We start from the raw sequence: 13,737 nt of genomic DNA, 5'->3' as shown, positions 1-13,737 counted from the left end.
GATTTTCAGTTTATCTCAAAAACTATAGCCGATGTACGAAACCAATGTCATATTCGGAATCAGCACCCCAAAATCGTTCTAAAAGCACTGAAATATCTTTCAGAACTAAATCAGTGTTGAGCTGTGTAATCTTTCCTAGACATTCCCAAGGTTCCGGCATATTATTCTAATACTAAAAAAATTGCATATAAATTCCCCAAAAAAAGTAAATTTATTGGGCATGTAAATTTTTTTACGCATAAAAAGAAAGGGCCTTCTCTCTATAGTCTCTCTGAAACTATTTATTCATTTCAATACAATTTTCCTCGATCCAGAGGACATTAAAAAATCATTATTTTTGAATATAAGACAGTGTATAATTTTTCTCTTCCGCTACCAATACTAAACGCACGCCATTGTTTTCTCTTTTCTCCTTTATAACTTTTTTACAGACGAATAAAATTTATTTAATATTCTTCCATTGTTCTCTAGGATACCGTCTACATCTCTTTTATACCGACATCTGAATCCTCAATGACTGTCATAGCATAGCCTACTTTGATGGCTTCTAGAATATCGGGCACTAAACAGAGTGTAAATTGTACAGATGGATAGATATGGGTTTTAAAGACTTTTTTTTTGTTTGTCTTTATTATTGTTGAACAATCGACAGTGAATTTTGCAGCTAGAACAATAATGTTCATCAGTTACAAGCCATTATTCATTTTCAGTGACTCCTTATAACTCCTCGCATGCCGTTTGGAATTATGGAGCTGAAAAGTTACTTTATACACGCATTTATTTAGAAATAAAAATTCTGTTGCCTTAACATTGTTGAAGACTGAATTTGAAGAAAAAAGCGATTGTTAAACTACTCTAAATGTTGTTGCTTTGATGAAGTTTATATCCAAAGTAATGCCGAAAAAAAAAATTGCTTCGGAAAGCATTGTCGAAGATTGAATGTAGAGGGAAAACAATGTCGAAGTAGGAAGGACACTGTTTTTAGATCTTGCGCGTATTGTTGCTTTGCTAAAAACGCAACTGAAGGCAATGTTTAAAAAAATATATCAAATTGTTTCAGAATGCACTGTTGTTAGCGGTATCTAGTGGAAAAACATTGCTAAAGACTAAATCTAGTGACAAAGCACTGTTGAAGACCTAGTGGAAAAGCGTTGTTGAAAACTGAATTGAAAGGAAAAGCTTCGTCAAAGACTGAATGTATTGGAAAGTCACTGCATTTAGATTCTGCGTATAGATTCTTTGCTAAAAACGCAACTGAATGAAATAGCAATATTGGAAAACTCAAATTTTTTCTGAAGGCATTGAAGATTGAATTTAGAGAGAAAATCATTGTCAGCGACTGGATTTTGGAAGAAAAGCATTGCGGAAACTGAATACATAGGGGAAGCATTGTCGAAATAGAAAGGACACTACTGTTTTTAGATCCTGCGTAATATTGCTTTGCTAAAAACGCAACCGAATCCAATATTGGAAAAAATTAAACTGTGTCTGAAGGCATTGTTGGTCACTATATATAGTGGGAAAGCATTTTTGAAGACTGATTCTAGTGGAAAAGCATTTTTGAAGACTCTAGTAGAAAAGCATTGTTGAAAACTCTAGTGGAAAAGCTTTGTCAAAGACTGAATTCACTATAAGGCCACTGTCTTCAAATTCTACGTATTGTTGCTTTGCTAAGAGCAACTAAATGCAGTACTGAAAAAAAAATCAAATTGTTTTCGAAGTCACTGTTGAAGGCTGAATTTAGGGGAAAATCGTTGTCACAGACTGAATTTATAAGTAAATTATTGTCGAAAACTGAATTTGCTATTAAAGTATTGCTGAAACTGAATTTAGAGGGGAATCATTGCCGAAGTGGGAAGGACACTCTTGTTAGATTCTGCGTATTGTTGAAACTGAATGCAATATTGAAAAAAAATGAAATTGTTTCCGAAGGCGTTATTTGATCGAATTCTCAGGAAAAGCTTTATTGAAGACAGTATTTGGTGGAAAAACATTATTCAGACCTGAATTTACGGGAAGGAAACTGTTTTCATTCTTTCGTATTGTTGCTTTGTTAAAAGAGCTACTGAATGCAACGTTGGAAAACAAATTCAAATTGTTTTGTAGTTATCGTCTGAGATTGAATCCCGTAGAAAGCATTGTGGAACTCTGAATTATCGAGAAAAGCTTTTTTGGAGACAGAACTTGCAGGGAAATCTTTGCTGAAGCCTGAACTTACATGATAAACTATTGTTCAAGGCTGAATTGGCATGATAAATTATTGTGCAAGACTAAATTCATTGTTCAGACCCGAAGGACACTGGTTCTACATTCCACGTCTTATTCCTAGAAACATTACTGAATGGAATGTTGGAAAATACAAATTGTTTCTGAAGACATAGTTGAAAACTGAATTTGCTGGAAAAGTCATTGTTCAAAATTGAATTTACCGGTTGGGCAGTGTTTTTCCATTCTGTGAAATGCGGTTTTGCTAAAAGTGCATTGAATGCTGTGCTGTTGAAAAATAAAATTGTTTCCAAGGCATTTTTTTAGTGAATGCCTTAAATAAGGCACGAATTTAGTGGAAAAGCTTTGTCGAAGACGGATTTCATTGAAAAAAATCATTGTTTACTGGAAGGAATGTTGTTTTTACATTCTACATATAAGAAGCTGCACTGTTGGAAAAATTGTTTCCGAAGACACCGTTGAGTCTGAATTCAGTGGAAAATAAAAACTCGAAGACTAAATTTGCAGGAAAAGCTCTATTGAAGACTGAATTTTCGGGAAAAACCATTGTCCAAGAGCAAGACTCAATTCATTGTTTAGACTGGGACACAGGTTCTCTATTCCACATATTGTTGCTGAAAGCACTACGGAATGCAATGTTGGGAAAAAAAAAATCAAATTGTTTCCGAAGACTGAATCTGATGGAAGGGCTGAATTGGAGAAGTTCGCGCATAATTTTGGAAATGCGCATTGTTGATGAGTGAATTCCCCGAAATTGCTTTGTTACGCCATTCCACGTATTGTTGCTTTATTAAAAGTTCTACTGAATATACATCACTGGAACATTAATTCTTGATGATGAATCCACCGGGAGGACGTAGGGGGACATCATTCTTAATATCGGCTTGCTAAAAGCGTTACCAGGCTCATTATTGAAACGGAAATCCACTGTCCGGAAATTCTTAAAAATAACATTAGATAACTGACAAATACAAATTGATTTATAATTCAATATTGTATAGATATTTCAATAAGATGAAATATAATATAAACCGGAATGGAAAACGAAACTGGTTCAAATTAGCGTTTCTCAAACTGATGTGAAATTTCTAGATTTGCTACAACAATGAAAAATCAGACGCCAACAATGCAGCAGAAATGAAAAATTTCTCAAGCGATTATTTTATACCGACCTCAAACTAAATATCAAAGCCAATTTAAAGTAATTAGTAATTTCTCTGAAATGATAATATCGATAAAATTAGTACATCGAGAAAAATCTCAAAAATTTAGATCAATTAAATGTTAGTTTTAAAGACAAAATGAACTAAAAGGGTTTGTCTATTCACCGACGTATTGCCCGAGAATCAAAATAATCCGAAAAGTAGATTCCGCGAGATTGTGGTGGACAAGACTATTCAAACCACCTTAAACTAACACATATTCTTCATATCAATTTGGTACATTCATTAGATTATATTCATCTATAATATAGATAAATAGTAATAGAGATAAAATAGTTATCTCTTTTCGAGATACTAGACGTTTTATTTTTCGGAGACCAGAAAAAAGCATTGTCGAAGACTAAATTTAGAGGGAAAACATTGTCGAAGTAAGAAGGGCACTATTTTCAGATGCTGCGTATTGTTGCTTTGCTAAAAATTCAACTGAATCCAATATTCAGAAAAAATAAAATTGTTTCCGAAGGCATATTGTTGATTACTGTATCTAGTGAAAAAGCATTGTTGAAAACTAAATTTAGAATAAAAACTTTGTGTCAAAAACTGAATTTACTGGAAGGAAATTTTTTATACATTCACAGTCACTATATAGCAATTAATAATTTCTCTTAAATGATAATATCGATTTAGTGTAATTATTACATGAGGAAATCTTTAAATTTCAGATCAATTTAATATTAATTATCCAGAAAGAATAAAACTAAAGAGAGTTTTTCTCACCGACATGTTCCCAGAGAATAAAAATAATCCGAAAAGTGGATTCTGCGTGACGAGGGTGGACAAGACACCTCAAATCTCTTAAACAAACTCTCATTCTCTACATCAGTTTGGTATATTCATTTATATATTGGATTAAGTATCTCTTCCTCAAGATTCTAGGCGTTGTATTTTCCAGAGACCAGAAGAAAATCATTGTTGAAGGCGGAATTTATAAAGATAGCATTATCGAAGCAAGGACACTATTTTTAGATGCTGTTATAGCATCTAAAGTAGTGTTATATATAGTTTTGCTAAAAACTCAAATGAAACCAATATTGGAAATGATCAAATTGTTTCCGAAGGCATTGTTGTTAAATGTAACTAATGAAAAAAGCATTGTTGAAGACAGCCTTGTGGAAAAGCATTGTTTTTTACTGTATCTGGTGGAAAAACATTGTTTGTTAAAAGCATTGTTTGTTATTATATCTAGTGGAAAAACATTGTTTTTTAAAAGCATTGTTTGTTATTATATCTAGTGGAAAAACATTATTTGTTATTATATCTAGTGGAAAAACATTATTTGTTATTATATCTAGTGGAAAAACATTGTTTGTTAAAAGCATTGTTTGTTATTATATCTAGTGGAAAAACATTGTTTGTTAAAAGCATTGTTTGTTATTATATCTAGTGGAAAAACATTATTTGTTATTATATCTAGTGGAAAAACATTGTTTGTTAAAAGCATTGTTTGTTATTATATCTAGTGGAAAAACATTGTTTGTTAAAAGCATTGTTTGTTATTATATCTAGTGGAAAAAAATTATTTGTTATTATATCTAGTGGAAAAAAATTATTTGTTATTATATCTAGTGGAAAAACATTGTTTGTTAAAAGCATTGTTTGTTATTATATCTAGTGGAAAAACATTGTTTGTTAAAAGCATTGTTTGTTATTATATCTAGTGGAAAAGCATTGTTTAACATTGAGTTTAGAGGGGAAAGCTTTGTCAAGAACTGAATTTACTAGCAGGACATTTTTTATAGATTCACAGTCACTTTAGAGCAATTAATAATAATAAATGATACACTTTAGAGCAATAATAATAAAATGATAATAACTACAAAATTAGTCCATCGAGGAAAATCGTATAAATGAAATCGATTTAATGTTAATTATCCAGAAAGAAAGGACTTAAGAGGGGTTCTCTATTCACAGACATGTTCCCTGAGAATCAAAATAATCCCAAAAGTGGATTCCACGTGATGGTGGTCGGCAAGACACTTCAACCTCTTAAACTAACACATTCTTCACATCAATTTGGTATACTAATCTGTATATTGGATTATAATATCTTTTTCGAGATTCTAGACATTTTATTTTTCAGAGACCAGTAAAAAAGCATTGTGGAAGACTGAATTTAGAGGCTAAGCATTGTCGAAGTAAGAGGGACACTATTTTTTGATGCTGCGTATTGTTGCTTTGCTAAAAACACAACTTAAAACATTATTGGAAAAAAAATAAAATTGTTTCCAAAAAGGCATTGTTGGTAACTTCATCTAGCGGAAAGCACTGGTGGTTACTGTATTTAGTGGAAAAGCATTTTTGTGTGTGTGTGTGAAAACTGAATTTAGAATAAAAGCTTTGTCAGAGACTGAATTTACTGGAAGGATATTTTTTTATAGGTTCACAGTCACTTTATAGCAATTAATAATTTCTTTTAAATGCTAATGTCGATAAAATTAGTCCATTAATGGAAATCTTGAAATTTCCAATCGATTCGATATTAATTATTCAAAACGAATGGACTAAAGAGAGCTTCTCTATACTCACCGACATGTTCCCCGAAAATCAAAATAATCCGAAAAGGGGATTCCGCGTGATGGTGGTGGACAAGACACTTCAGACCTCTTCAAACAACATTTACTCTTCATATCAGTTTTGTATATTCATCTAATAATATATATATATTAAATTACATATATCTTTCTACGAGATCTTAGACGTTTTTGCGGAGACCAGAAGAAAAGCATTGTCGAAGACTGAATTTAGAGGAAAAGCATTGTCGGAGAAAGAACACTATTTTCTAGATGCTGGGTATCGTTGCTTTGCTGAAAACGCAACTGGATCCACTATTGGAAAAAATGAAATCGTTTCCGAAGGCATTGTTGGTTACTGAATCTATTGGAAAAGCATTGTTGGTAACTGAATCTATTGGAAAAGCATTGTTGGTAACTGAATCTATTGGAAAAACATTGTTGGTAACTGAATCTATTGGAAAAGCATTGTTGGTAACTGAATCTATTGGAAAAGCATTTTTGGTAACTGAATCTATTGGAAAAGCATTGTTGGTAACTGAATCTATTGGAAAAGCATTTTTGGTAACTGAATCTATTGGAAAAGCATTGTTGGTAACTGAATCTATTGGAAAAGCATTGTTGAAACTCAATTTGGAGGAAAAGCTTTGCCTCTAAAGACTGAATTGATCGGAGAAACATTGTTGAAAACTGAATCCAGTGGAAAAGCTTTGTCAAAAACTGAATCCAGTGGAAAAGCTTTGTCAAAAACTGAATCCAGTGGAAAAGCTTTGTCAAAAACTGAATCCAGTGGAAAAGCTTTGTCAAAAACTGAATCCAGTGGAAAAGCTTTGTCGAAAACTGAATCCAGTGGAAAAGATTTGTCAAAAACTGAATCCAGTGGAAAAGCTCTGTTGAAAACTGAATCCAGTGGGAAAGCTCTGTTGAAAACTGAATTCACTGGAAGGACATATTTTTATAGATTCACACAGTCACTTTATAGCAATTAATAATTTATCTTAAATGATAATATCGATAAAATTAGTCCACAAGGAAAATCTTAAAATTTCAGATCGGTTCAATGTTAATTATCCAGAAAGAATGGACTTCTCTACTCACCGACATGTTCCCCGAGAATCAAAATAATCCGAAAAGTTGATTCCGCGTGATGGTGGGCAAGACACTTCAAACCTCTCAAACTAACACTTATTCTTCATGTCAGTTTGGTACATTCATTTATATACTGGATTATATATCTCTTTCTCGAGATCTTAGACGTTTTATTTTGCGGAGACCAGACCGTGCACCATCCTTTATAAACCCCATTTGAATGTCCAAATTCCTGCCTCGAAAAAAAAAATGGCTGCTATTGGAGCCAAGGCCGCCATTTTTACAGCCAGCTCAGTTAGGGAGCTCCTCCTCTTCCTTTTCTTCTTCTTCTTCTTACCATTATTTTTGAGAAAATAAAGAGGTAAAGAAAATCGATTTCTCTTTATAATTTTATTTACTCTCATTTACTTCTTTCTTATTCTTTCTTTTTCTACTTTCGTCCACAGAGAGACGGGGAGACACACACACAATGCCTTTGTCTGGATGTCCAAAGAAAAAGATCGTAGGGACAATTCCGAGAATTTTCGTAAGTGTAAAAAGTGGAAGGGAAAAGGGTCTTAAGTAGGTCGAGACAAAATATGCGATATATTTTTCCTTTTCTCGTATACTCACACACACACATACGAGTAAAAATATTCACGAAATATGTGAAGAAAAAGGAGATGAATCCTATTTTATTTCTAGAATGTTCGAAAAGAAAAAATGGATCCACATGGAAAAGAACTGTTTTTTTTTTATGGGTTTTCTCCATTTTCATATATATAAGGTGTTAAAATCGTCAGGTTATCGTTATTATTCTATTTCTTTCCTCTATGTCGCGTGAATATTAAAAAAAAACCATGGATTCCGTTACCGTTCGTTGGATATGCAAATTAAGGATCCGCACGGGTTCAAAAGCCGGAGAAAACGTATTGACCAATCGGAGGAAAAGAAATGTATGAATATCTTAAGAATGAAAGAGGTTCATTGAGAAGAATGCTGTTTCCCCCCCCCCCCCCTTTAGATGTTTTCAACACATGTGTTTTTTTATTTATGCCTGTGTGAACATTGGTGATGGATATACACCATATTTCTACTATTTTTTACGATGGTTGTTGCTTCATTTTTCCTTCTTCTTTTTTTTTTTCAATGACAATTAATTATGCATGTGTGTGTGTGTATATATCTCTCTATTGTTGAGTGATCATTGTTGAAATTTCGCAACACGTTGTATACATCATTGTCACGTGCGTAGAGAAAACATTTGACCTTAAAATATTGTTTATTATCGCCATTGTTTATTCTCGGTAGAAAGTCGTTGGGAATTGTTTTTCACTTGGGAAATTATTGTTATTATTGCGTTATAATGCTGATGATAATGTGAACTGTGTATACTAGTTTATATATATCACTCCGGTTTTTAGATGAAGTTTTCATTCTATAATTAAATGCATGGACCTCTCACACACGAGGGGGTGGAGCTGATGGAGCTCCAGTTCTGGGGCCTGGGATGAATCTCGTAGTATTTTTTTTTTAACTATAAATTTACTAATTTAAAAGGGACCTCGAAAAATCCTGGCCTGAGCCAATACCTCCTATAGGTGTTGTTTGGTGCGCCCAAACAACACCAGCTCCATGATGTGGGAGCCGTGCTATCTTAATGCATGCGGCGGCAGTGCCGTCTTAATGCATGGGTCCACCCGGGCCGTAGAAGAGGGAACCTCACAAAAACGGGAACTGGTTAAAATTTTCGCAAATTTACCAGGTAGGGTCTCAGAAAAACCACTTGGCCTGCGGGCCCAGACGGCCCTGACATGCGGGCTTTGTGTGGTATGGGGACTTATAAGTGCATAGTAGGACCTCTTGATCATGCGATCTGGAGCTGTGATTTTCGTAAAATTGGCAGACTGTTAATTCCAGACAATAGGAGCTCCTACTAAACCACACACGCACCTCGTCCACATTCCTCTGCGGAACTTCCAACGAATTGGCTCATGTTGGAATGTGCGTGTACGTGTTGTGAATCTAACTTGAAGTTTGTTTATGTGTAATGCTTGTTATGTGTAGTGTTGCCATCTGCCATCATTTTTTCTGAGTGAAATGTATTGATTGAATAATTGTATCGCTGTAGGCTTGTTGCTCTCTGCGATAGGAGCACCTGAACGTCAGTTGCCTACTGTCTCATGGTTCTACTCTTGACGTGCCAGACGGAATTCGGGGAGGCTGGCATTGTTGCATGGTTAGGGTTACCAGACGTCTATAGTTTCCGGACAAAATGAACGTCTCAGGAGGATATTTCCTTAAGTACGTGTCCTAGGTCCCATAATATTTGTGCTTGTATAATTTGATGAAGGTAGTGTTCAACAAATCCACGAGACTATTAGAGAATTCACAGATGGCGTGTTAATGGATTTAGTCCAAGGACTCTCAGTGAGGGGTCCTTGGAAGGATTTCATGGGGTACACGAGGGATGTATAATGGGTTATTATATATGCCAGACAGGGCTGTCTTAAGAGCATCATGGGCCGCCGGGCCAAGTGATTTTTCTGAGGCCCTTCCCAGCAAATTTTTGAAAAATTCAACTACGTCTCATTTTTTCTGAGGCCACTCTGCTGTTGAGGCCCCCGGACCGGGCCCGGGTGGGCCCATGCGTTAAGACGGCACTGATGCCAGAGGCGTATGCAGTGGGGAGGACACAGGGGGGTTCGGGGCTCCCACCCACTAAGCCGAGATTAGAATTTTTAGAAATATATATTCTTTCGTAAAAAAAAATTTTGGTGACTCATAATTTGTGCCCCTCCAACAGTCGATCCTGCGTACGACCCTGATACAGTAGAACCTCTCCCAACGGACACTCAACGATAACGGACACCTCCCGTTAGCGGACACTCTCCTGATCCGCAGTCCCGTGGAATAAGGCATAATTAATGCATTTCACTCCCCGTTAACGGACAGTAAAAGCAGACAAACTCCTAATTTTTTTTTTCAAACTCCAATTTATTAATTCTTGTTCATTAATAAATGAACCGAATGAATCCGAGAATTTACCATATTCAATGGTGATTATGCATAATCCCCAGCTCGTATTGGTAAATATGATAATAATCAATTACTTGGCTAACTGAATATAGCAGGATGGTGATTCCGAATGGTAATGTTAGTTTTGCTTGCACATATTTGATACGTGTGAAGAAAGCCAACATTACAAGATTCATAATGTTGTTATGAATGTATTGAATCTTTACACTTAAATTAATTCAATTTCTATTACAAAATGCGTGCAGTGCACGTATCACGTACAGCTAAAGATGGCTGATTGGTTTAATGAAGAGAAGAAAGGGTATAAATTTTTGCATATTTATCAAACTTTTCAATCAAACTTTATCGAGGCAACAAGCGTAATAATCATTTACTCACACAGTAACATATACATTTTAACATCAACATTTATAGAAACTAATTGAGAAATCAAACGTCTTATAAATGAGGTTCCCATCTTACCTCCCCATTAGCGGACACTCCCCGTCAGCGGACAAAATGTTTGGTCCCATGGGTGTCCGTTATCGAGAGGTTCTACCGAATGTGCTCGATCTCTAATTTCGTGCTGTTGTGCATTAAGTTAGCGTCTCGGGGTGCTATACCGGATTGGCGTATGTGTTGAGCCGGTTTACGGAAATTTCGCCCCTGGTACGGTTTTGTTTCCGGTACATTTCGCCTGCTCCTGACCGTATGAGTGACGGAGTGGGTGAGTGACCAAATAAGTGACAAGTGAGTGGATGAGTGATCGTATGAGTGACGGTATGAGTAACAAATTGAAGGGTTGAGTGATTGCATCAGTGAAGATGTGAGTGACCATATGAGTGTGCACGTGGCTGTATGAATGACCAATTCGAGTGATGTGTGATTGTATGAGTGAGTGATGTGTGATTGTATGAGTGAGTGAGGTCACTCATATAGTCACCAATTTGATCAATAATACGGTATTGGTCACTCATACGGTCACCAACTTGATCACTAATACGGTCACTAACTTGATTACTAATATCAAGTTAGTGACTCATACTGTCACTCACTTGGTCGTTCATGCTGCACTCGCTCGGTCACTCATGCTGTCGTTCACTTGGTCACTCATATGGTCATCCACTCACCCATACAGTCACTCACATTCACTTACTCAAGTGGTCACTCATATGGTCATCCACTCACCCATACAGTCACTCACATTCACTTACTCAAGTGGTCACTCACTCAATAATAGAGTAAAACACCCGCATATCGTGACTGCGATACGATGGGTTGCCATAGCACTAACATGGACATAATTATCACGAAAAAATATGCCAACTTGGCGATGACCCCGAATCATGTCTTTTGTTATCGGATTTCCAGCCACTTCACGAATTGACTGATCAAAGCCCGACATCCGGACATTGGCCGGGCCAATTAATTCACGAACTGGCTGATTTTGGGCTTTATCATTCACTTTCTACACATCTCTGTCTAAAGGCTGAAACAACACTGACGTGATGTGTTTTCACGTCGTGTCAGAGGCGTTGTAAATTTTGATTCGTGGAAATTTCCCGTCGCAGAATTTCCACGAATCAGGATTCACAACGTCTCTGACGAGACATGATAATCGCGTCACGTCAGTGTAATGTGTTTCGGCCGTTAAACATGTCGTAATGTGTAACTTGGATAGTCGAATAGCATCCATCAGTGACTTCTAACGTCATGGACGTCGGAACATATATGCTCATGTTGCTAAAGCAACACCAATAATTTGAATGGTATTGCTCAGCAACACCAATCATCGTTCAAACATAGCTCATTCCCCCCCCCCCCCCATTTTGGGTGATGGAAGATTTACCAAAAACGGTACATTTTTGTTGAATGTGTGACGTATGGTCTTCATACATATCCAAGTGAGCATTATGTTCATTACTTGAGCAATACCAAACATTTTTACTTTCGGCGTCCCTGTCTAACGTTCAAGTTCCCGTATCCTTGATGGTTACGAGACCTGGATGAACATGAATACAGGGGTGTTCAAAAAAATCACCAGACTTTCTAAAAATTGATAAAAAAATCACATTGTCGCTAGAGAATGTGGTTAGGCTTCATAATTCGTGTCATAAATTCATACCCGCTCGACCAATGGCCCGCTGGCCAAATGTGCCGTTCGGAGCCAAGTGGCCCGCAGAGGCGCATTTATGGTTTAGCCACCTGCGGGCTACTCGAACTGTACCGCCCTTCTCCCATTCTAGACCAATTTTTTTTACTACTTTTTCCTCGAATCCGCTAACTTGTGCTATATATATATAACCTTGGTTGTGTATACTGTATATACAGGGTGTCCTGTAAGTGCTAATGCGGCCTTTATCTCATCAACCGTCCTTCGTAGAGGTATGATTCCAATTTAAAAAGTGCTCAAAAGGCGTGTTGAAAAATTACCCTGTACCAGTTTTTGAGAGGGAAAATAGTTTGTAACAAAAAAAATATCTAATTTGTTATACGCCCCCCACCCCCCACCCTCCGACCTCTAACTTTCAATTAGAAAGTTGTTGCTCTGTATCTCCTGAGGCCAACAGAAAAAAAAATCATGTTTGCAAGCGCAACATTCACAGAGCTATTTGAATTCGAAAAACGAAGGAAATGGGGGAAAAAAAACAGCTCTAATGACGGAAAAACGGTTTTGCCCGTTTTTTTAACGTTGTTCGTTCCGAAATTTCCTCCGTTTTTCGAATATCTCAGAGAATATTGCACACTTAGAAACATGAAATTGGCATCAAGGTAGACCCCATCCAGCTTATATTACTGGGGGGAGTATGACGTCAGCGGTCTCCCCGCAAAATCATTCGTCGTAAGATCACGTGACTCGATCAAAACACACAGTCCCCCGTTATTTTCTAATGGCATAAATAGGAGTTTAAACCAATAAACGAAAGGAAGTAATTTCAGCATCGATGAGATAATTCCAAAATCATTGAAAGAGATTAATTTCAGTATTAATGAAAGAGATAATTTCAGTATTAATGAAAGAGATAATTCCAGAATATATATAGATCATTCGAGAATGAATGAAAGATAATAACAGAATGAATGAAAGATAATAACAGAATGAATGAAAGATAATTACAGAATTAAGGAAAGAGATAATTCCAAAATTAATGAAAAAAATAATTCCAGAATTAATGAGATATAATTTCAGAATCAACGAATGAAATAATCCCAGCATTAATAAGGCCGGTATTACACTATAAAAGTTTGATAAAATACCTTTTATAAAAGTTTGATAAAACTCCTTTTATAAAAGTTTGATAAAATCTCTTTTATAAAAGTTTGATAAAAATCTCTTTTATAAAAGTTTGATAAAATCCCTTTTATAAAAGTTGAAAAATCTGACCAATAAGGTTATTGGTTACATTCTAAAAAATGCAACCGTTGACCTTTTGGACCGTTGACCATTGACCCTGGCTGCATTTTTCAAGTTTTATGATAGGACTTTTATCACACTTTTATAGTGTAATAATACCGGCCTAAGAGAAATAATTCCAGCATTAATGAAAGAAACAAATCCAGAATTGATGAAAGAAATTGTCCCAGAAGTAATGAAAGAAATAATAATTAGAAGGAAATAATTCCAGAATTAATGAAGGTAAATTCAAGAATTGGTCAAGAAGTTTTTCAGCATTAATGAAAGAGATGATTAT

Source organism: Pholcus phalangioides, unplaced genomic scaffold (assembly GCF_987345545.1).
Source record: "Pholcus phalangioides strain wild (caught in Gottingen) unplaced genomic scaffold, Ppha-v1.0 ptg000002l_1, whole genome shotgun sequence".
Classification (NCBI taxonomy): Eukaryota; Metazoa; Arthropoda; class Arachnida; order Araneae; family Pholcidae; genus Pholcus; species Pholcus phalangioides.
Note: the sequence above shows the minus strand (reverse complement) of the source record.